Below are 25,624 nucleotides of genomic sequence, written 5' to 3'. Positions count from 1 at the left end.
TAAACAGCAAAAAATGAAAACTGCGACAACCGTAGACGACGGTTTTAGGAAAATAGAGACGTCTAAAGAGTGTTACATGTGAAGAACTACATACATGTTGATGTTAAAAAAGTTACCCATGTCTCTATTAGATAAAATACTGTCATGTATAACGTCGAAACGGTCGTGGTTAATATATACTACATTTAATAAATAAATAAACTGACATCTAAAATCTATAAAAAAAGCAACCAAAAATAAATAAATAAATAAAAAACTTCAACAATCTTGGACGACGCTTATAGAAAAGAACAGACGTCTAAAGGATATCACATGACAAGAATCATATCGTAACCGACGTAAAATGTGTTAATCACATCACAGGTGTAGAATGACTGACACTTATAACATCTTCCACGTCGCCACCCAAGAAAACACTGCCTTGTTAAAGGTATTACACGGCTGATTCTTGCGAGAACTGACGTTTAAATGACAAAAAAAGGCCACTTGGACAATGTTAGACGACGCCTTTAAAAAAAAATACTGACATCTGAATACTTTAACATGGCACAATTTTATTACACACCGACGTAGCAATTCCTAACCACGACCCAAGTGTTTACCAACAGTCATTAAAAATGATTTTAACGGCGCGAACATGAAATAAAACGCCCTGGATCAAAGTTTGAACAGCGGTTAATGTAAATTAACGGTCGTGGTTAATCTCCTCACTATGTCAGAGAATACAATTTGTCGAAGTCGTTAGGTCACCTACCACGTCGATATGTGTATAGGACTCTACGTGGTTGGCCTTTTAAAATACGCTTTTATAACCCTCATTGACGTGTGTATTCTTTGAGACGTCAATTGTTTTTGTCTAATCGACGTTCAGAAGAGTTTTCACGACAGTTAATATAACTGAGTTTCCTTTATTGCGATCTTTAGGCGACGATAATTATTTATCGGTAGAAGCAGTGTTTTCCTAAAATTCGTCGGTTGGAGCATTGTTCCATCGTTTTATTTTTAAATCTATGACATGCATTATTCTCATGACCATCGTTGTTAATATCTATTAGTTGTTGTGTAATTTAATTTTAATTAACCGACGTATATTTTTTTTTTCAAATGGCGGTTTTTGTTTCTTTACGGTCTTTTGCATTGTCATTCCATGTCGTTTGCATTGGTTATGTTTTAGACGTCTGTTTTTGCGATTTGTTAACTGGACCATCATATTTTACACCTTTAACCCAGTATTTTTAATTTTGGATTTGTCATGCCCAAAGCCTGCATAATGAAAATATGATCAGAATAATGTCAAACAGTGAAATTTATTGCAAAATTAATGTCATACAATTAACTGCATAACTAATGTCATACATTATAACAATCAATCAATCCATATATCTTCACACCCATCTCTAATATTTTCACTCCCAAACTCACCTATTAGGTCATCAAATGTGTCAACATTGGGTATCCCTCTAGTAATGGCTCAACTCAATTCTAATATCACCTAGCACATCATCACCAATAACATCATTATATTCTCTATTAGGCATTGATAACACTACCGACCAACCACGATGCAAAAAAAAAAATTTAATAATAATAAACAAACAAAAAATACTTGTTTGATTTGAGAAGCCATAACAAATTGGTCATTCCTATGTCTCATTTTACTCAGATCTACAAGGGTAAATCCAAGTTCATCAACTACAAGGCCCGAAGTGTTATCTATCCAATCACACCTGAAGACTGGGATTCTAAACTTTTGGTAGTCAAGGTCCAAAATTTCTTGAATGACACCATAAAAAACCCATATTGGAGACAAAAGGGTTTTTATCCTTGGCACTAGCAACTTGCATAGTATGTGAAAGTAAATAAACTCCACTATTTTGGACAGTTTGCACATCATCTTGTGTCTTGGTGTTAAATTTAACACCATTAATAAGATAGCTCCTATATGATGGTATTGACATGCTTGGACTAGCTGCTAGCCACCTCAAATTTTCTGATACGCCATTATTGTCTTCTCCATTCAGTTCACTTTGAACTTGCAAATTAATCATATATCTTAATTCAATCTAAGCTAGAAAAAAGAAAATTAAAAGTCCAATATGTTATTCAATAACATATACCTTAAAGTGTAGCCATTGAATGAAAGTGCTATTGTGCTTATCTTGTAGCCATTTTGTTGTCTTTCTAAATTTTGGATAAGTGGTCTTGATGTGGATCATTTGTTCCCTACATTGACACGAAAAAATCAAGCATTACAGTCCCTTGTATATAAGATAAACATGAGGAATAATTTAAAATGGCTACTTAAAGAATAAAACTTATACTCGATATAAGGTAGGACTTCCTCCGTATTATGCAAGACATATAGATGTACCTAGTTCAACACGTCTCAATCAACTAAGCTCACTGTGCATCCTGATAATGACTTTGAAACTCCCATATTCTGGCTTGATGGCACTCCAATTGTACTAACATCAGATAAATGCTCAGTGCAAAACTCTACAGCTTCTTCAACTATATACCGCTCAGCAATGCAACCTTCGGGATGAATATGGTTCTGAACATACCCCTTTAGCACTTTCATATATCTGTTAAATGGATACATCCATCAAAAACAAACTGGCCCACATAGACGAATTTCTTTGACAAGATGTACTACTAGATGAACCATGATATCAAAGAATGAAGGGGGAAAGTATTTCTCAAGCAAACACAAAGTAAGTACTACATCTTCTTCCAACTTATCTAACTTGGAAACATCTACCATCTTTGCACATATAGCATTGAAAAAGAAGCACAATCGAGTTATTGCATACCTTGTAAGCTTCTCCAAAACTGAACGAATTACCACAGGGAGCAATTGTTGCATCAAGATATGACAATCATGAGATTTAAGGTCAAGAAGTCTTGAATATTTTAAAGATACAAGATTTTTTATATTTGAAGAATAACCTTCAGGGACCTTCATACCATAGAAAGAATTGCAAGGCCTTGGAAGCAAGCGAGTACGTCTTTCTCCATACTCGAGTTGCAAATTAGTTTTGACTCCCATGTTCAATAAATCTAACCGAGCAGCAATCCCATCTTTATTTTTTCCAGGGATCTCCAGCAATGTACTAATTATACTATCGCAAACATTCTTCTCAATGCGCATAACATCTAGGACTTGCCTCACAAGAAGATATTTCCAATAATCGAGATCAAAGAATTTTGATTTCTTCTTCCAACAAACTTTGTTACCATCATTCTCACCAACACTTTCCCTATTTTTCGAGTCTCATTTACAATTAATTCCTTCAACCATTTGCAGCACTTCTTCTCTGGTTAATGGCTCGGGAGGCGTGTCATATTCAGGTTTCCCATTAAAAGCTACATGCTGCCTCTGATATGGATGATATGTTAGTAACCATTTTCTATGCCTGATGAAACAAATTTTGTGGCCATTTTCAACCTGTGACTAGGTATATCATCACCGCATATTGAACAAGCTTTATATCCTTTAACGACACAACCAGATAAGTTTCCATAGGCAGGAAAGTCATTAATCGTTCACAGTAATACACCTATGAGTGTAAAGTATTCTCATATGTGTGCATCATACACTCTTCTAATCTCATCCCACAGTAATTTTAAATCATCAATCAAAGGCTCTAAGTAGACGTCTATATACTTCCGAGTTATTTAGGACTGAAAATTAATAAGGTCAACATCATGAACTTCCATTTCATGCATAGCCATAGTGGGAGATTATATGTAACTAAGATAACTGGCCAACAACTGTACATGCTATATAAAAAACTGTGGGGATTGAATCCATCAGATGAGAGAGCCAATCTCAAGTTTCTCAGCTCTTTACCAAACTCGGGCCATTTATCATCAACAAGTTTCCAAGACGGGGAATCTGCTGGATGAGACATATGACCATCAACTAATTTTCTATCAGCATGTCAAGTCAAATTCTTAGTTGTCTTACATGATTGAAACATCTTTTTAAACCTTGGAATTGGCGAAAAATATCATACCACCTTCGCTGGCGCACCCTCTTTCAAGATTAAATCTTTGCCTTCTTTCCACCTTGAGATACCACAAGTAGGACAATTAGTTGAATCTTCATAATCTTTCCTATACAAGATGCAGCCATTGGGACATACGTGAATTTTCCCATAACTCATCCCCAAAGCAAACAAAGTCTTTTTTGCCTCCAACCTAGGTATTGTATTTCCTTTTGAGAGCAAATCTCCTTGAAGTGTCAATAATTATGTAAAACATATATCACTCATCCCATGTTTTGCTTCGAAATTATATAACTTCACCAAAGCCGACAACTTCGTGTACTTACTGTAACCAGGGTAAAAGGGTTGATCTCCATCCCCAATCACATCGGCAAACTCATTAGGATCAGATCCAATATTGCCTAAATCATTATCATCCATCCTTAATTACGCAGAAACAAAATTAAACCTACTTTGCTCATTTTCTTCCACATTTCTACTAGCATTATTAGTCCATTCCCAGGGATTTTCGTGCCATGTCCAAATCTTATAGCTTTGGTCAATTCCATTAAAGTATAAGTGGTCCCTTATAATTCCAACCCAAAACAATCGAATATTCCTACATCAATGAATATGAGTTGTATTTTCAAGATTTTCTACAGCAAAATTCAAAAATTCTTCAACCCCTAACTCATATGCCTTCAATCTTGTATTCGCATGCATCCATGGCTTATCCATCTCCCACACTATACAATCACATATATAATAAAGTGAAAAGACCAACAATAAAAGACCACTATATTCACATAGCAGAGAATAATTTGAAAAAACAAACAAAACAAGAATCAGACGGCGGTATTTACAAAATAATCGTCGTGTTATAGAAATTCGGATGATGGTATCTCAAATTACCATCGTCTTTAGGCTACCCAAACCCAAAAATTTGTATTGCTTTTTGAAGAACAATGTTCTGGGTTCATGTAGCCTAAAGACGACGGTTATTGGAGATACCGTCGTCTTTAGGCTACCTAAACCCAGAAATTTGTATTGCTTTTGATGAACAAGTTCTGGTTTAGGTAGCCTAAAGACAACGGTTAGTGTAGAAACAGTCATCCTAGGCTACCAAATACAAAAACATTTCAGATGACGGAAGTAATTGAACAACCGACATATAACGAAAATTTAGACGACGGTTTGGTCCATCTACCGTTGTTGTAGGTTACAACATAAATCTCCCATTCCCAATAATTTTTCAAGAACCTATGGCCAACCAAACATATAAGAACCCATAATAGAGAGTTATTATGACAAGCATGCAAATACCAAAACATATATTAAGAACCCATAGCTCCCAAAACATATATTAAGAATCCATAGATCCCAAAATAAATATTAAGAACCCATAGTTCGCAAAACATATATTAAGAACCCATAGCTACCAAAACCAACGAAATCATTTATTGATTTAAGAAGCCATAACAAAATATCATTAAATGAAGAGATTAGGGTTTGTACTTACATGTAGAAGAGCTCAAAGAATATAATCAATGCTTTGAGAGAGAGCTCAGAGAATATAATCAATGCTTTGAGAGAGAGCGAAAACTTTAAGATTAGAATTTGAGTTGAAGAGAGAGAGCGAAATATTTTGGGGTTAAGGGGAATTCTGAAAATTTTAGATCGCGGGCAAAAATTTCAAAGGACCACGTTTTTCAAATATGACGGAAAGTACATATATGACGTCGTTTAATATTGCTCTACGACGACGGTTTATTAAATATAACGACGTTGTAAATATATACTACATCGGTATCCTAAAGGAAACGCCGTAGTAAATGATTTTCACGTCGCTTCTTGACTAAACCGACATCTTAAATATTAAATAATTATGTGGGCTTTGGGTTTCCTGGAATTCGAACGTGCGTAATTGACCAAAAACAGTCGAGAGAAAACCGGCATCGTTTCAATATACCCTAAACCTTAAACCCTAAATTTTACAATAATTAAAAAAAAAAATACACAAGTATGAGAAAAATAAACCAAAAATTGCTACTGACTCCTTACAACAATGCCTTTTGTATTAGTAGGCTAAAATAAGGATTTCATATATTTGTATTTATGGCCACCCATGGATCACATAAACCTTAGGGTTATGTTATGAAAGTATAAGGACTATTATGCTTTGTCTATAAACAATTTTGACTTTTGTTATCACATGTAATTTTAAAATCTAAAATTACAATTTTCAAAGCTTTAGGGGAAAACAATCTGTCAATGAGTGCATATTTGTCGGTTTACTTTTCAGATTTTTTTTAAATTTATTATGAATATTAGGAATTAAATATAATAATAATTTTTTTTAAAAATTACATTTTTAAAAGCTTTAAGGGGAAGAGAATCTTTCAATGAGTGCATGATAGTTGTCGGTTTATTTTTCGGAATTTTTTTTGAATTTATTATGAATACTAGGAATTAAATACAATATAAAAGTCATATTAATATGAAATGACACGTGTATATGACCAACGTTGTATGCATTTACAACGACGTGAAACAAACACAAACGTCGCCCTACTTCCTTTAGATGTCGACAATTTAAGCACCGAAGTTTTTTAGATTTACAACTTTGCTTTTTATGAATCCACCGTCGTCTTTAATACTTAAAATGTCCATATGTTTTAATAACCGATGTGGATTAGTTTTACAACATCTATTTCCACGTAATTACTGACGTTGTTTATATCTAACAATGTCATTTTTTGTAAATTTACGGCCGTTGTAGTGATTTAAAACGTCCTTTTGTTGGTATTTACAGTTGTGGTTGTTAGGTGCAACATATTTTAGAATTTTTAAACTTGATTATTGCTTTCCTTTTGTTGGTACTTACGGTCCTTTTGTTGGTATATAAACCGTTATGTTTTTTTAAGTACATGTCATTTTTAAAATTTGTCATCAATGTTTTATTTCCATGTAGCATATGACGATGGTGGTTTATACTATTGAGACGTATTAACAAGAATGAGACGTCGGTTTTGGGAATTACAATCGTGTTCAAATAATAGTCATTCATATAAACTCACAAATATCCTTAATTGTTGATTGTTCAATAATAACAAAAAAAATTATGTACATTGTAAAAAAAAATTATGTCACTGATTATTCTGTATTTGCTTGGTGACAAATTCTACCCATTTCAGCCTGACTTCGTCAATATCTTCTTGTGCATACTTAATTGGTTTTTTATCTTGTCAAACTGAAAAATAAATGACAAAAACCGACGTGTTATTCAAATAGACCAATTAAAACCATCGTTATATAGATATACAAACGACGGTTTTTCAAAAACAGTCGTAGTAGTTAAAAAACAGAAATTAAATCTTAAATTTAATTTTTTTACCTTCTTCTCAAATGTTAGGTCTGGATCATGGATTATATCTCTCATGAAACGCATCACGTAGTAGCCAATTTACATTTGTTGGTTGTCGAGGAGTGCGTGTAGAGTTTTCTATATAGCTAATTTACGTGATTTTTTGTTTATGTGAGAGTTATAGATTTTGATTGCACTGTTTCAAGACAACAAAAAGTGTTAATGACAAATATTTTAGCCTACTAACACACATTAGAATGTAGTAAATCAACTTACGTATTCACTATATTTCTCATGTCCTCGTCAACTGAGCGGTTTGGCAATGAATCCATATAATATACCGTCTCCTTATCTGGTCTCACAATCTTCAACACCCAATGACCCCTACACAAAATGAGGATATGTAGGTTAAATAGTTAGGTTCCAAGAAAAATTACAAAGAAAATCTTGTTAAGGGGACTAACCCTAGATTATAAGGCACCTAGAAAAATTGGTCCCCATCTGCCTTGTACATGCGGTCTCGTTCAAAGCCTTCAACTTGGTCTCGCAAATTGGCATAGGGCTAACGAAGGAGGTGGCAAGTCTAGCTTTGAGAAATCCTGTTTCAAGAATTAAAGAAAGAAATATAAGATAGCTTGTAAAAAAGTAAAATAAATGACTCTAACTAAACCATCCCAACTGTTGTGGTATTAAAATATAAACGACGGTGCTTTGAAAAAACTGACGTAGTAAAGAAAGTAGACGACGGTAAACAGAAACCGTTGTTGAGTACTAGTTCTAACGTCGCAAAACTATAAAAAGTTCTTCTAAATAAAATGAAAAATGCAGGGAAGATGGCTTGTAAAACAGGTAAACCAAACGACGTAGTAAATAATGGAGACGACGACGTAGTAAATGACTGAGACGACATTCAACAAAAACCGTCGTTATTTACAAGTTCTAAATAAAATGCAAAATATTGTGAAGATAAAACAAGTAAAAGCGTCGTGGTATTTAACTCACAACGACGATTCTTTGACAAAACAGATGTATTATGGGATTTGAAATGGCGGTAAATATATACCGTCGTTGTTTGAAAATTCTAACGTCGAAGATGAAAAATAGTGACGTCTATTTAAAATTTAAAAAGCAGAAAATAAAAAAAATCAGAGATTTTACCGTTTCATCTCACTGTTTTTCAGCTGCATCAGCATCAAGCTTCGGATTTTCTTCCTCCAAAACAAGGGGTGTCACATTAATGGCTCCCAAGCAGCTTGCTTTGTCAGATATTAGATTTTTTGGGCTTTGCTCTTGAGGCAGTAAAGGAATTGGGGTAATTGGAATTTTGAGCATGTTGGGATCAAAATTGGGAATTAGTTGACTGAATTGTTTCAACATAATTTCCCTCTCTGCTCTGACTTCCTCCAAAACAGTTTCCTTTGCCCTAGCCTCAATCCTTAAGGTCTCTTCTCTGACTGCCTCCATAACACTTTCCTTCAATTTGTCAGCAAATTTTACTCTCTGATGTCTCAGCAAATTGAAGAATTGACTTGGGGAAATCCCAGCTCCAACACCTCTGACTCTCCCACCATGCTCGGAGGCTCCCAAAGCCAAAGTCAAAACATCATTGCTCCTAGAGACAATCAGAGTACCCTCGTAGGCTTGTTTTTTTAAATCATCCTGAGAGAGAGAGAGAGAGAGAGAGAGAGAGAGAGAGAGAATGTTAGTGAGTGAATAGATAAGATAAAACATCTAACTCAAAAATATAAATCGTCGTGGTAATTCAGTGCAGACGACTGTTTATTTATAAAACTTACGTCGCATGATATTTCAAATGGCGGTGAATTAATAACGTCGTTGTATAGAACTTATAACGTCGGTAGGAGAAAAAACAGTCGTATAATTCAAATACACAATTGAAAAAACTTTACAAATAAAATAAGACGACCCTAAATGAAAAATCTAAACCGTCGTGGTATTTAATGAAGATGAAGGATTCTTGAAAAAACTGATGTAGTATTTCATTTCTAACGTTGGCACGAAAGAAAACCGTCATATAATGAAAAGTTGTGTGTAAATGAAAGTTGTAAAATAGAAACAATAAAAGCGACCCAAAATCAAAAACCTATACCGTCGTGGTAGTACAACGTTTCAAACAGCGGTAAAAATTTTTCGTCAATGTGTATGCATTCGAACGTAGATATGAGAAAAACCAATCATATAATTCAAATGCAGAGAAATAAAAAAACTTAACAAAAATAAGCGTTCTTTACCAAAAATAGTGTAGAAACCAATTGCAGAGAAATAGAGAGAGAGAGAGAGAGAGAGAGAGAGAGAGTGTGTGTGTGTGTGTGAGTAAATGAAGATAGTTGTAAAACCTTTAAAATAAAACGTCTAACTCATAAATATAAACTATTGTGGTAATTCAATCCATACGTCTATTTCCTAAAAAAACCAACGTCCTATACATTTTGAAACGGCGGTAAATAAACATCGTCGTGGTGTTTCTTTTCTAATGATGGCTATTGAAACAAACAACGTCTAAATAAAATTAAAAATCTATATTTTTCAAATTTAGAACAGAATGAGTGAGACTTTCGATTAATTTTGCCTTCTCTGTAACCTTTGGATCGGGGACGTTTCTTTGTTTATCTTCTCTTGCCTTCTTCCATAACAAAGAACGATCAATTTCTACACCAGGCATGGTTTCTTCTAATTTGTCCTCCAAACCAACATACCCTTTTCGAGACAATCTATGGTTATACTCGCATTTTTCGCTTCTTTGTAACTACTTAGAATGCACAGCCTCAAATTCTGGGGATAACCTTGAAGCTACAAAGGCATCCAATTACGATTCCTCTATGAAGTTATATAGCTGAGAGGGTTCTTTTAACTTCTCCTTGTCATTTGTGAATGGAATGATAAACTGCCTTGTTAAGGTAGACTTGAAATCCTTCCATTTTCTGGCAGCAGATGATAGCACCATCTTCTTGCCCCCTTGCGCAACAACATAAGCCATTTCAATAGCTTCCTAAATATGCTCCTTCAGGTCCTTGGGGCAATTGAGTCCATTTCTTGTCCACAAGAGGGACTTTGGTGCGTGTCAAAACACTAATGTAAGATTGCATCTCAATAGCAACCTTTCCATGTGGTCTGCTCCTTTTATTGTGCTCAACAACAAGTTTAATCTTCTGGATTTTCCTCTTCACAACACAGCACATTGTGTTGATACTGCGAGTCGATTTTGGCTCCTCATCAAATGTCGTTGAGCTAGGGTCTTTCTCTGAGGTTGAAGTAAATCCCATATTCTTCCCGGGATTGCTTTGAACTGATTTGGTTTCATTCATTTGAGCCTTTGAAACTGCAAGGTCTTTGCTTTGACCTTTTGATACTTGAGCCTCCTTACTTTGAGATTTCAAAACCAAGTTTGGAGAGAAATAAAACCTGCAAGTCAAAAAACGCCGGTTAATTAAAAACATGACGTAATATTGTGTAGATGACGTCGGTAGAAAAACACAATTGTGGTAATATTTCTTATAGAATGACGATTGTAAACCACCGTCGTGGTACGAAAAATAAAATGACGTCACAAAGAAAAAACTGTCGTCTTATTATGAATGGATACAGAAAAAACTGCTCAGATTTCTCTCTCCCACAATCGTTTCTGTAACAAGACGACAATTGTATCTTGTTTACGTCGTATTAATTTTACACCACGGCGGTTATTAACTACAGTCATGCTATTTGCAATAGTATTAATTTAATTACCATCGTGGTGTGTCAATTAAAAAGTCGTAAACAAGACAAAACCATCGTCCTCACACGTCGTGAGAGTGAGGGACTAGTGAATTTATTCACACCAATGAAAGATTTCGTCATTTTGAAAACGGAGTCTTGTTTCTAGACTCGTTCTTTAAAAAAAAAAAAAACTTCAAATTACTTTGAAAAAAAAAAGAGTGAGAAAAACCTTTGGCGTGCAAAAAATCAGCAGTCTCTCAGTAAAACGAACATTTCCCAAGAACTTTCCACCTGTAAATATACAATTAATATTGAAAACCGAATCCCAAACATTCTGAAACGACTGACCCAAATTCCACTTTGGAATGCGGGTTGAAACTGCTTAAAATCGACACTGTAACCGTGGGTCGTAAAAGACCAAAATGTCTCAAAACAAGAATACAAACTCTAGGGGCCTAACTCGTGGCTGCGCCCGACAATCGAGGCTGCCTACGCATACCCTTCTTGAGGATCAAGCCACACGTAGTTCTTTCTCTGTTCTTGACACCGCAATCGTTCGTTATTTTGTAATGGTTTAATTATCCGTAAAACATACTCTAGGGCTGACATTTCTGGAGTATTCGGGACTCCGTTTTACGATCCGTCAAATCCTATGCGATCCTGGAAATACCTAGATCAACATACTTGAAATTGTCTACGATCCAACGGTTCAAACGTACAGAATCCGGAAATCGCATAGTAGGCGAGATCTGTTCGGGATTCAAACGTTATCCGAAATAAGATCCGCGAAATCCTACGCACTAGTGAGGACTAGGAGATTATTCTAGGACTGACTGTGGTCTCCACCCTCGCTCACGTGCGCCCACACGCGGCAGCGTGGTGCCTAAAGCGATAACGTTTCGCCGGAAAATCTCAACATCTCTGTTCAAGACTCCTATCCTAGGTAAAACACCCTATTTGGAACCACTTTTGTTCTTGGACCTACCCCGAAAAGTGGCAGGAAGTGGCTGAAACCGTGATCTCGAAACTGGCCGAACCCTAGGTTCGAAATTAACCCTCTCACGCTAGAAATTCCTCAAATCCTACTCAACCATCAGCTAGATCATGAAAAATAGCTAGAAATTCATACCTCACACGACTGGATTGGTGACTGAAGGAGGGAGAAACCGCCCAAAGTTCTGTCAAAACCGGTGAAACCATGGTTTTCCGACGATTCGAGGCGGCGGCGGCGTGGAAGATGATCCGGGCTAGGTCGGCGAGTGACGCCGGTGGTTCTGGGTCCGGTCCGGTGGGTCGGGGTGGTCTGTGGCGGTGGTGGGAGGAGAGGGCGGATCGGATCGAAACAGGGGGAATCGCGACGGGAGAGAGAGAAGCCGAGGGTTTTTAAAAAATCCTGATTTTCAAAATTACCATTTTGCCGTTGAGCGTATTTTCTTCGTTATAATTCCGATTTGAGCCTAATACGTGTCTACGGACTCGTTTCGTCGCGCTCTACGCAACGGTATAAGTGAAACAGTCAAATTCTTTCTCGGTCAAAAGGTCAACCTTTTCCTCAATAAATATTATAAGGGCATTTTAGTCTTTTCCCCCAATAAATTAATAATTAAATATTAATTTTAGGTTTGGGTTGTTACACATTCAGCAAGCATCAGACCAATAACTTTGAATGGCATCAGGCCTCTTTATACCAAATAAAACATTCTGCCATCGGAAACTAGTCTCAACTCTTAGAGCAACAAGAATACGTTACCAAGTTCTAATATAACTTAACTGAACAAATTTCAACACTTGATCTTGTGGCTGCGCCTAGTAACTCTAGGTTGCCTACGCACTTACTAAGGGATCAAGTCATACGTAGTTCTATCTACATAAATTGTAGGCTTATTTACTGTAGTACCATCCAAACTTCGGTGAAATCTCACTTTACCCCATCAAAGTTAAAATGACCCAGTTAACCCCCCTGACCATGGTTTTGTGTTCCACTTTTCCCCCCACTGTTAACTCTATTAAAAAGTTATGTTAAGACGCTGATGTGGCACAAATAGGACCCACTCTTGTATGCCATGTGTAAAAAATAATAAAATATTTTATTTTAATAAATATAATAAATAGAAAAAAAAAAGTTTAGAAAATTATTACTTATTTCTCCTCCCCTTCTCTCTTCTCTCCCTCTCTTTCTCTGTACCCGACCCCTCCCCAACAATTCCTCCCTATCTCTCTTTATCTCTCCCTTTTTCTTTCTCTGTTCCGAGCTTCACCACCTTCACGGCGGAGACCTTGAGATAGTACTTGATCCTAGAAACCATCCGCCTATGCTCCTCCACCACCTCCAAGGACTGAATCTCTTCGCCGACATTGCTCTGGTGTCTCTTTCGCTGGCTCTGAGTCTCTTGCTCCATCGAAAACCTCCCCAACTCCTGAACCTCCTTGTTCGTCTTCACGTCTTCAATCCGTCGCCTGCCTCCGACCTTGGTTCCTCCATACCCATTTGACAAAGCAAACAAGAGGCATATAAAAGGACCAAAATCAGATATTTCAGTACTTTTGGGTGCTGTTTATGGGGGAAATTGGTGAATTGAGTTTATGGGTTTTTGGGTTTGGGTGTGAAGAACTGAAAGATTTTGTTATTGTTGAGGATGGGGATTGAATTTGATGAGTTGTGATTTGAGTCGGTTATTATAGGGTGCTTGTTGAGAGAAGGGGAGTGTTTGGACACCCAAAGATAAGCCTTCAACTTTGAAAACATAATTTTGTGATTTCATATTCAATTTGGAAATTCACATATCCAAATTTTTTTTTCCATAGATTCTGTAGGATAGATATAAAAGGAAATAGAGGTAGAGAAATCGTTGAAGGGGAGAGGGAAAATGAAAGAGAACCAGATAGGGAGGGAGAAAGAAAGGAAGAAAGGGAAACAAAAAAATTACATTATTTTATTCTACTTTTTCGAATTTTTTTTTTATATATTCCACTTAAGGAAAAAAAAAAAAGGGGCTCTTTACATGACACATCAGCATTTATTGCAAAAAGACTAAAAGAGCCATGCCACATTATCAAACTAACAGAGTTATTAATAAAGATAACGGCGGGAGGTAAAGTGGAACACGAAACCATGGTCAAGGGGATTAAGTGAGTCATTTTAACTTTTTATTGGGGAGGGGGGATAAAGTGAGATTTGACTAATGTTTCAGGGAGTACTACAGTAAATAAGCCTAAATTGTAAGTAAACACAGGTTACTTAATCAAATAAAAGTGAGAAACCTTCATAAATAATTCAGATCAATCCACTGAGACTTAATCAAGGGCTATTGAGGTTAGAACAATCTGCTACTCATCCCACATGTGCATATATATATATATATGTATATATAAAATTAACTTATTACTTAAAAGTAGGAAAAGGAGAAAATTATTAAAATAGCATTGACCACGTGAAACCTTAATGTCAATATCAACAATTTAAATAAAATATGTTTCCCTCTTTCACATGTAAAAACAAATTCATCACTTAAGAAAATAATTATGAATTATATAAAATCCTTAAAACATAGAAAACTATCAATCCTTGTCCCATAAGTTGGAAAACATATATTAAAACCTTCACTAGTAAATACCAAAATAAAATCATCAATTTTAGTATAAACATCTCAAAACTCAAATACTCTCCACCTAAGCGTACCCCCATTCATGATTTGTCAATTCCACTACTATTTCATCAATTCCAATAACATTCCGTCAATTCCAAGTGTCACATAAGCGACACATCCTCCCAGGCCTCGGAAACACAAAGTCAACGTGAGCAGCATTCCTCGCAAGACTCAGGGGACACTTATTCAACTTGAGTCGCATTCCTTGCAAGACTTAGGGGACACTTAGTCAACCTGAGTCGTATTCCTTGAAAGACTCAGGGGACCCTTAGTTAACCAGAGCAGCATTCCTTGCAAAACTTGGGGGCCACGTAGTCAATCCGAGAACGCACATCCTTGCTGAACTCGGGGGACCTATTACTAGCCCGAAAATGCATATCCTCGCACCACACGGTTCAGGCATCCCCGAAACTCGTGGGGCACTGTCATAATTGACAAAACTATTTCAAAGGCAACTAGGGGGGGTACTCTTGTGGTGGTTTTGAAAACTATATTCCGAAACTTATCATAAACTTTCCCTTATTCCACAAATCCATGTTCCAAATCTTTTATCAACTTTCCAAAAATCAGTTCTCAACTACATTTAAATAATCCAATATCATTCAGTCATATACTTTAATAATAATAATAATAAATAATGTAAAATATTAACCCTTAGTGATCCCATACCCTTATTAACCCAATTTAAATAAATTTTTAATGAAAACTCACTTATGCAAGAAATTCCATAATAAAAGAGCGAAGTACACTTAAAAACAAACGTCCACTCATTCCCTAATAAATATGGCCGAAACCCACGGCTTACCATCACAACCCACCAATCAAGTATTCTATGCTCATCTATTCCATAACTTCAAATATCAAAGTAATATCCAAGAATTTCATTAGATGCTACAAAACAATCTGATAGTTCCAACATAAACAAAATAATTGAAATAACAGTCAAGACTTGTTTATGAGGTCGTTCTAGTACTTCCCGAAAGGTGGACATACCTCAGAAGACTCACAATCAACCAAGGGGTCAAACTGCCCAAACTTGGTCAACCAGGCCATGGGGCCCACAACGTTCGATTTCCAATCCGAGAGTTCCTACATGTTCAACAAGGTCTACAAAACATGTCCTTCAAGATTGGTTCGAAACGAACAGTCAAATTCTCACAATCGCACGATCAGACGGTTATCATTTAACATAAACTTAAGTCATTGAATCGGAGCATCTGGCACTCCGATTCATGAGGATCATTTTAGGACCAAGAGGGACACCTAAATAGTGCCCATGCGCTGCCACACACGCCGACAGCGTGTGGGTGTATTGAGAAATTCTGGTGACCGGAAAATCTCCAAACAGTCGGTCAAGACTTATACCTACATGATCAGGACAATGAGTGGAACAACTTTTGTTCTTAGACCATGGCTAAAAAGTGGTCAGAGATGGCCAGAATTATGAGCCGAAATCGGCCAAAATTTTAAGCTATAATTTTAGTTTCAAAACGTAAAAATCGATCCTAAACAACCCAACATTAGTTAGAACACATTGAGAGGATGAAAATGCATACATTGATCGAAGAAATTATTGGCCGGAATCGCCAGAATGAGCGTCGGAAATCTCACATAAAATCGGTCTGATTTTTCAATTTTTCTGCGGCTAGAACTCACTGCGGAGGAGGCAGAGGGGTGGGGTAGGGCGGGGAGACTGGCAGGTAATTTTGGGACCGATCCGGGCTCGAATGGTGGCTGCAGGTGGCAGGGACAGCCCAAAACCCGTGTGGATGGAGGAGATGGACGAAGGGAGGGAGGCTCGAGGAGAGAGAGCGAGAAAAGTCTATTTGGATTTGGATAAGTGTAATTTCCTAATCCACTTAGAAATAGGAATTCAATCAGCCTTGGGACATGTAAGCCAACTCTATATCTATAAATAGGGTGCGGCAAGGCTTATTTTAGGAGAGGAAAAACAGCCAGAGAAAGTTGAGAGTTTTGAGATTAGTTCTAGGGTTGCAAAAAGTTCTGTAATCTCTATTATTAATCAAAGGAGCAGTGATTTCTCTACCTAGAGAAATCACAACTGGACGTAGGCAAAAGTTATGCCGAACCAGTATAATTCTTGTGTGTTTCTATGTTTTTCTAATATTTGCTACTTTAGTCTATTGTCGTTGGTTACATTAAAGAACAAGATCTAGTGTACAGGTTATTTAACATTTTCTCACTTCTCCATGTTCTCTATCTCGTTGGTTTGATTGACATGCTTTTCTTCCTTACTGCTTCCAGCAGGCGAGAAAATTGACTAATATTGACATTCTCCAGATAGACTCTGTAGTCTGCTGCAATGTTACTTATGCAGATCTCTATAAGCACTTCTTCATCCTTCTCATCATAGCAGTCTAGAGCCAGATCCCAGAATCGGCACACGAAGTCCACAGGGTCCTCTCCATGCTTTTGGCGGGTGTTATTGAGCTGAGTCGTAGTGACTCTTTCCTCGTGCTAGAAGTACTTCTTACAAAACTTTCTTGCCAAATCCTGAGCAAATAGAGCCTGGTGTTAGTGTTGTGTACCATGTATAAGCAAGGTCAATAAACCGGTTGAGATGCTTTTTTGGGCTTCCTTTCCTTCCGTTAAAAAGGCTTGAGTAGGCATTGGGATACAGCTGCTAAAGTTGGTTTGATGGATATGGTGGTTGAGGGACATACTTCCAATCTTCTTGGCTTCAACTTAGTTTTTTTTCCAGCATGGCAATAACATCCTCTTGGGAGACAAAAGATGGCCCTTTTTGTTCAGAACCCTTTCCAGCAATAGCAGACTCTTCATGGGGGGTTCTCCCGTTTTCTTCGCTTGGCTTGGAGAGTGAACTTTTCAATTCTTTGATTGTGTCAACAATCTCCCTCTGGGTTTCCCTCATAGCATGGATGGCCACAACAAGGTCTGTGAGAGTGAAAGTTCCCTCACTTGCAAGTCTTTCCTCTCTTGGGGAGGCATTTTGCCTTTATTCCGAGTCACCATGGTCCGGCCCGTTTTGGGAAGCCATGGTAGTGCTTCTGGTCTTCTTTCTTGGAGGCATTGGTGAAGATAGCTGCCTGCTCCCCAGTGAAGTCGCCAATTTATGTAGGGGTCTTTTTGTTCCAGCAGCCTGAAGCATGTTCTTGAATTGATTTTGATGCCTTTGTTGCATGCTTGTTTTCTATGCTTGAATGCTTGAGTTCTTCTGTATTTGCCATAATTTGTGAACTAGAAATAGAATTCTCAAGTTGAGCTTCTGGTTTAGGATTCTAGCTTGGTGATAAACAGATAGGAGTCATACAAGCTCACTTGGGTAATGCATGCCAAGTGTCTGTCAAAATATCTCAAAGTAGCTTGTGGGCTGTTCTTTGAACTTTAGAAATGTTTCTCTTGGAATATGAGTTGGACATGAAAACAGACTTCTCAATGGCTATGTTGGAACTGGTCTTGTGCCATTTGAAGGAAAAATGAATTTTTGGTGCAATTTCAAAGGGCTAAGCCACTGGATTTGTGCAATTTCTGCTGCATAGCATGTTTTGAGATTCTGTTTGACATGCTTCCTTATCTTTAAATGCAACGAAATTTTGGAAAAATGAAGCTTGATATGTCTAGTTCTAATCTGGAAAGTTTGGGATTTGTTGGTTGTAAGCTTGATTTCTAGTGATTTTCCAAATGTGGGATGTTCCAGCTAGGATGGTTCGAAAGCTTGTGTATAAGTTTTGTTTGGCATGTCGCTTTTGTTTGAGATTTAGCATGTCCTTTATCTTGGTATTGAGTGCTGATCTGGGCATTGCTAGAGCATGATCTCGAGCAATATTGTCGTGAGAGCGTGATGTTGTATGGTATTGTTGCAAAAGCATGGGTTCTTCAATTAGCTTGAAAAGCCTGAATTGCTTGGAATACTTGAATGAAATGAAATTTCTTGGCATGTGGATTGGTTTTATGCCATGTGAATTTATCAAATGCTTAGTTGATGAGTTTGCTTGCTGCTTATGCATCATCTTCCTACTTTGTAGGAGTTTTTTTTTTTTTTTTTGGGAAGAAAATGAGCGCAATGATGCAAGTCCAGGTGCTCAGGCAATCATCTTCATAAAAACAAGCATCACAAGTTTGCCTAAGAAGAATGATGACGATGAGGAGGTTATATTTTACAAGGGAAGTGATAGATTTCAAAGATGAGAAAATATGAGGAATTGCATGAGGAGCGATAGTTGTTGGATGTTGCAGGTGGAGAATAGATGAATGTAGGAAAATTTGCTTCCAGCATCTCTTTTGTTTTGTTTTTTTTTTTTTTCACAAGTACCTTTCCAGCTCAGATCTTTTTAGACATGAAGCACAGTATAATCGGCAGGATGTTTGAAATCGGGCATGTGCTGAAAGGATGTTTGAAATCGGGCATGTGCTGAAAGGATGTTTGAAATCGGGCTTGTGCTGGAAGGATGTTTGAAACCGGGAATGTGCTAGAAGGATGTTTGAAATAGGGCGTGTGCTGGAAGGATGTTTGCAATAGGGCAGGTGTTGGAAATTCTTTGCTTGCGGAGTAGGTGCTGGAAGAATGTAACTTGGCTTGGAATGATATAGCTTAGACTTGCTCTCAGGATGTAGATAATGTAATCAAGATTTAGCTTTGTTTGGCATGAGAATGGAATAAAGTTGAGTCATACAATTCCTTGGAATCAAGGTATGGCCTGGCATGACATGAGAAAATTTGAAGTTTCCTGAAATTTATGTGCTAGATGCTTGACTTGTGCTTGAGTTGGTTTTTTTCTTTTCTTTTCATGTAAATTTGGCTTGATTGATTTGCTTGGCATTTTGTAATTTCCTTCTTGGCATGTTGCAGAGGTCCTGTTTGATCACTTACAGCACTAGGTTGCATGAGTCTGAGTGGTAGCATGTTTTAACATGGGTAAGCCCCCAAGAGGTTGAGGTCTCGAAAAGGCATAATGTTTGGCAGTGAATTGCAAAATTGATTTTTGACAAAGGTTAGGTGTGCTAATTACTAGTGGAAACTCAGAGGTACATGGCTTGTTGTGTTAGCAGTACTTGTCTTATTTCAAAAAGGGGAAGTAGAAAATTGTTTGGATGGCATGGTGTCCTTTGAATTTTCTTGGAATGAAGCCCCCAAGTTAGCTTGTTGGGGTCAGCAATTGGTTACAGAGTTGGGTTATGTTCTCTTTGGCTTACTCGGGGTCGAGAAACAGAGTAAAAGCTTGCTATTTTTTTTTTTGTTCTCCTGCAACTTGCATCAAAGAAGAAATTTGGAAGAAGCAAACTAAAGATGAGAAGGAAGAGGCGAAGCGAGTGGCTAGAAGAAATACATACAGCTTGTCTTCCTCTAGATAAGTAACAAACAGTTTGCTTTCCTCCAGGAGGAAAACTGAAATTTATAGCAGCTTTTGGATTCTTGTCTCTCTCTTTTGCTTGCACAAAGCCCCCAAGTCATTTGGAGTTTGCATGTGCAGTTTGCTATGATGGATTCGTCTAAGCCCCCATAGGCCGTTCGCAAGATGTTTTGTCTGAGAAGGTATATCTACAACATAAGAGAAAATATTAGAAATGTTTTTGCATCCTTTTTTTAAAAAAAAAAAAAAGAACCACAGAACAAAGCAAAATCAAAGTGAATGCTCTTATCTTTAAATTTTGTTGTAGTGCAGTTGCATGAATACTAATTTTAAAGTTTATGATTCTTCAGGAGCCACTGCAAGACTAATGGCCTAGTCTCCAGCAGAGTCACCATTTATGTTGTGGTCTTTTTCCGTTGGAAAGCCGTCCGGGCTTATTGATTCTTGGACCGCCATAGAGTGATGAATCAAGCCTTTGTTGGCCCTTTTTCTGAGTTAGCGAGAACTAGACCCAGAGCATCCCGAGGGAGAACAAGTCCCAGGGGAGTACTTTGTTCTTCTTCCAGTGGTTGCGTGTTTTGTGCTGATGTTTCCTGTAGCTTGACGAAGAGTTGGAGATGGTGCATTGATGTTGCACAGGCTTGGCATGAGAGTTTTCTTTGGTGAATTAAGATACTACTAGGCTTGGCATGAGAGGCTTGTAGCGTGGGAGCTAAGAGAAAATGAATGTAAAGAAAAGTTTAATGCCTGAGATTTTGGGTGTTTTCGGCAGCTAGACAAAGATCTTGCGATGTCTGTGTTTTCTTACCAAAAAGGTAATGACTGTGGTTTCAACTTAGCTTGAGAGTATAGGTGTTCCAAATCTGGGATGGAGCTTTTGAGAGAGAGAGAGAGAGAGAGAGAGAGAGAGAGAGAGAGAGAGAGAGAGAGAGAGAGAGAGAGATGGGTATGAATGGATAATTGGCTTGAATATATTTTCCAATAGCTTGACGAATGTTTGGTCGTGCTTTTGGAATAGTTGAAGATGACTTGCTGATGTTGAACTGAGATTGTATGAGCTCGGCATGAGAGCTTGGAGTGTGGGAGCTAAAGACCCACAAGTTTAGGAAATGAGAATGCATGTCCTTGGCTTGGTGTTGGATATGCTTGAGTTTGGGTATTGGTAATTTGTTGTTTGTGGCTATGGCTATGGGGATTTTAAGAGTTTTAAGAGAATGAGGATGGGGGGAAAAGCTTGAGGTTTGAAGGGTATGGTGTTTATAGCTTGGAAGAAAGGAAAAGCTTGGAGTTATGCTTGGTGAGACTTTATGGATTTAGGAGTTTCAAGAGAAGGAGGATGGGAGGAAAAGCTTGAGGAATGGCTGGGATGGCTGCTGGAATGCTTGCGGCAGCCGAAGGGAGGAAGGAAAGTGGTCTGACGGTTGCTGGGGTGCTTGAGCAACCAAGAGATGTTGGTCGATGGTTGCTGGGATGCTTGCAGCAACCAAAGGATGGAGGGGATGGCTCAGGAATGACTATGATGGTTGCTGAAATGCTTGCAGCAGCTGAAGAAAGGTGAGTTCTCATGGTTGCTGAGAGGCTTGCAGTAACCAAGAGGGGTTGGTTTTGGCTGAGCAATGCCTCCCAATTTATAGAAGGTGAAGGCTCTCTTTGGTTTCCAATAGGTAAAAGGAAGTGTTGGAGCTAGTCTATTTCCAACAGGTGAAAGGGGGCATTGGGACATTCTTATTTCCAACAGGTAAAGCTAGGTATTGGAAAATGACTATTTCCTACGGGTTCAGGGAAGTGTTGGAATTGGCTTGTTTCCATCGGGTGAAAGGGAGCATTAGGACATTCTTATTTCTAGCAGGTAAAGCTAGGCATTGGAAAATGACTATTTCCTATGGGTAAAAAGAAGTGCTTGAAAAATATCTCATTTGCTCACCCACATTGGAGAACTCCAAGTAATGGGCTTGGACTTTGGTGTTCCCAAGTAACTAGCCCAAAGTCTCCATTATCCAAGAGCTTCCATGGGCCTTGTAGACCTCTGTAACCTTCCACACCACAATCCCTCGTGCAAGCCTCGTAAACCACATGACTTGGGTTCATGTGAGCTTGGTAGGTGATTGACGTATGAAAAATGTATTATTGGCTTTGCATGCATGCATACTATTTCTATATTTATTTAATGAATTAATTCACAAAATACATCTAGGATTAACACATGACCAACATTATATGTTATATTGGGTTTTAAATGTCTTTGGGTTTCTCGTGACTTTTTTGGGCCTCAACACTTTTTTTGTTTTATTTTGAGTGGGTGAAAACATACACTACAAATTTTTTTGGTTGATTGGAGAAAGCTTGTATATATTGTTTTCCTCTTCTTAGGCGTGTTTCTTTTTTTTTTTTGCTTTTTAACGTTTTTCGTTTTTTTTCTTATGTTGTTAACAAAAAGAGAAGAAATGTAAATACAACTACTGAATGATACAATACTAACTCAAATCCAACTTCCCTACTAAAATCAATGCGCTGAATTCCAACTCAACCAAATACTCGCTTGTGTTATTGTCTTGCACAATCAAGTATATATATATATATATATATATATATATATATATATAATATACACGTAAAAAAATTTTGGGGCCCTGTGTGGTGGCATCACTTGCAAACATCCTCAGGGCCGCCCCTGCATTCAATGCATTTCCTTCCAATTTTTTATGGTAAAGTAATAGATAATTGACTTAGGGTATTCAATTAAGAGTTTAAAATAGTTTAAAAGAGTTTAAAAGTTTGGGTGTATTCAATTTAGATTTTAAAAGAGTTTGTAAAAGTTTGGGTGCATTCAATTCAGATTTCAATTGATATTAAAAAAATACATCGAAATCTAGGTGTATTCAATTATGACTTTTTAAAAGTCAAACAAAATTTAGGTGTATTCAAAAAGTAATTTATTTTGAAGGAATTAATAAGTTGCCCGATTTCGTTAGAAATTAAAGTGGTAAGTATAAATACAAAAGGCCCTGACAAATCTTATGTCAACCATAGAAACTTTGAACGTGCTCTATGCTTTCCAGTCCTCGAACATGTGTGCTTGTGAAGTGAAGGCAAAAAATCTCCTCTTTTTCACATTGTCATATATGTATGGTCCTTCATCGTGTGTTTAAATATTTGTTGTTGCTGTACATCACCATATATCAATGAACAGTAGCATATATATATCATATAACGTGTGTGCTTGTCAATCTGTTAGACCAAAGCCCTCTTCATCAATCTATAGTCATCGAACAGTAGCATATATCATATAATGTGTGTGTTTGTCAAGGGTTGCTGTTATTATTATTATTTTTGGTTGCTATTATTGTTAATTCTTTTTTTTTAGTTGCTGTTATTTTTTTATTTTTTTGTTTCTATGCATCATATCATATATAGATGACAGCCCTCTTCATCGATCTATAGTCATATATATATATATATATATATATATATATATTTGTACAATATCTATGTATATCTAGTCCATGCCAAAACAAAAAGGAAAAAATTATCTTCATATATTATTATTTTTTTCTTATGAACTAATTAAAGATTGCATGTATTATCTAGTAACATTATAAATGGGAGATTCACAACAAGGAAAATGAAAAACACCTTATAACCCATGGACCTCGAAAGATAGCAATATGATGTTAGAACTAATGGTTGATGCTGTCATTATAGATTATGTTGAAACTTTGGTTTAAACTATTTTTATCATGTTGGCTTAAAATATTTTTAAGACTTTGGTTTGGAAGTATTTACAATTTGGAGAAGTGTTAAGACTTTATTAGTTTGGAATTTGTTGAACTTTGGTTTAGAATTAATTATGTGGGTAATGTTTATGTGTGTTACTTATGAGCGTTGCTTGTGTTTTATGCGCCTTTATGCTTTTTCAGTTTTGTCTTTTCATTAATGGTATTTTATTTTAATCTATATAGTTATTTACAATTTTATATGTGCACTTCTGATTTTTTTTGTTATTAATGGAGATGGAAGAAGTAGATGCAGTACTATGGAATGAAGAAATCGATGAAGAAAAAGAAGAAGAGGAAATGGACGACGAAGAATTAGAGAGATACGATTCTGAAACCATTAAGATATTGTTGATAGCAACAGAAGCAATAGCTCAAGTGCTCAGTGCTTTAATGGCTCTCATACATGATGGTAATATTGAACGTTCGTTAGCTCGACGCCCAATTTCTACAATTGGGTACAATTATATAAATAAGGTACTGAATGAGGATCCTCAACACTTTCGACAGTTATATAGGATGTACCCTGATGTGTTTCTGAAGCTATGTGGTATCATCAGAAAGAAAACGCATTTGCATGATACAAGATTTATTTGTATTGAAGAAATGCTTGCAACATTTTTACTCAGTGTTTGTCAAAATTCTTGATATTGTCAAACTCGTGACACATTTGAGCAATCAAATTTCACAAGAAGCAAAAATTTCAACAAAGTTTTGAAGGCCTTAAACACAATAGCCCCAGAGATGATGGTCAAACCTGGATCCACAGTGCCAGCTAAAATAAGAGAAAGTACAAGGTTTTACCCTTATTTTAAGGTAAGTAATGACTACTTCATTCGTTATAGTAAATATTATTATTATTTTGTAGTTTTTGTATTAGTCTTAGTACTATCATTATTCAAAATACATAATATGTAATGCCTTATAATTTATTTTAGGGTTGCATTGGACCTATTGATAGGACACATATACTAGCAATGGTGACAAAGCACGAAGTAAGTAGTTATCGTGATCGTCACTTGTCTTACATGATTGTGGTCTTCTAATCCTATAAGGATTTGGCAATTCACACTGATCTAGGAGTGCAGACTCAAACATTATATGCGGTTCTTTTTTCTAAACAGTGTTTTAATAGGAAACAAGAACTTAGAGAATTCCTAATTCCATATGGATTGAAACACACTATCCTAATGCAAACTGGATTACTTATGTATTTCTTAATGGGTAGAAAGCTTAAGTAAATGCATATAAATAGAGGTCCCTTCTCTAGCAGTTAATCACTCACTCATACAGAAATCTCACCCCATAAGAGAAAGAGCTTAAGGACTGCATAAAAGAAGAAGATCTCTATCTTACCTATTGAAGCTATGTCTGATCAAGGTTAGTATTATTTGAATAAAGACATGAAATAACTTACATGTGGTATCAGAGCACTAGGTCTTGTTCTATAATCTAATCTTTCGAATTTTATCAAGTCTGCATACAAGTTTACAGTTTCTAGTTGATCATTAGTCATGAAGCATGTATTTTTAAAACAAATTGCATATCTTATTGTGATCTAGAGCATCAAGTTTTCTACTTGATTATGCTTATAAGACTTTTGATCAAAGACTCAAAATTACAGATGCAACAGTTAAACGAGCCACATCAGTTTAACTGTTACAGCAGCAGTTTTCAATTAATAGATTAAGTTGCAGGAATTGAAACCAGTAGCCTGTCAGCATGAATTGAAAATGAATGTGGATCGACATAGGGACTAAGTTGCAGGAATTGAAAATGAATGTGGATGAGGATATGATGG

The 25,624-nt window shown here is 36.7% G+C and overlaps 1 pseudogene; it reads right to left on the bottom strand.

Moving 5' to 3' along the window:
- Positions 1 to 1,221: 1,221 nt before the first annotated feature.
- Positions 1,222 to 3,151, bottom strand: LOC148916825 (uncharacterized; annotated as a pseudogene).
- Positions 3,152 to 25,624: the final 22,473 nt, after the last annotated feature.

Source organism: Prunus mume, linkage group LG5, assembly GCF_029339155.1.
Source record: "Prunus mume cultivar Tortuosa linkage group LG5, ASM2933915v1, whole genome shotgun sequence".
NCBI lineage: Eukaryota > Viridiplantae > Streptophyta > Magnoliopsida > Rosales > Rosaceae > Prunus > Prunus mume.
The sequence above is the reverse complement of the archived record's forward strand: the minus strand, read 5'-3'. Positions and strand labels throughout refer to the sequence as shown.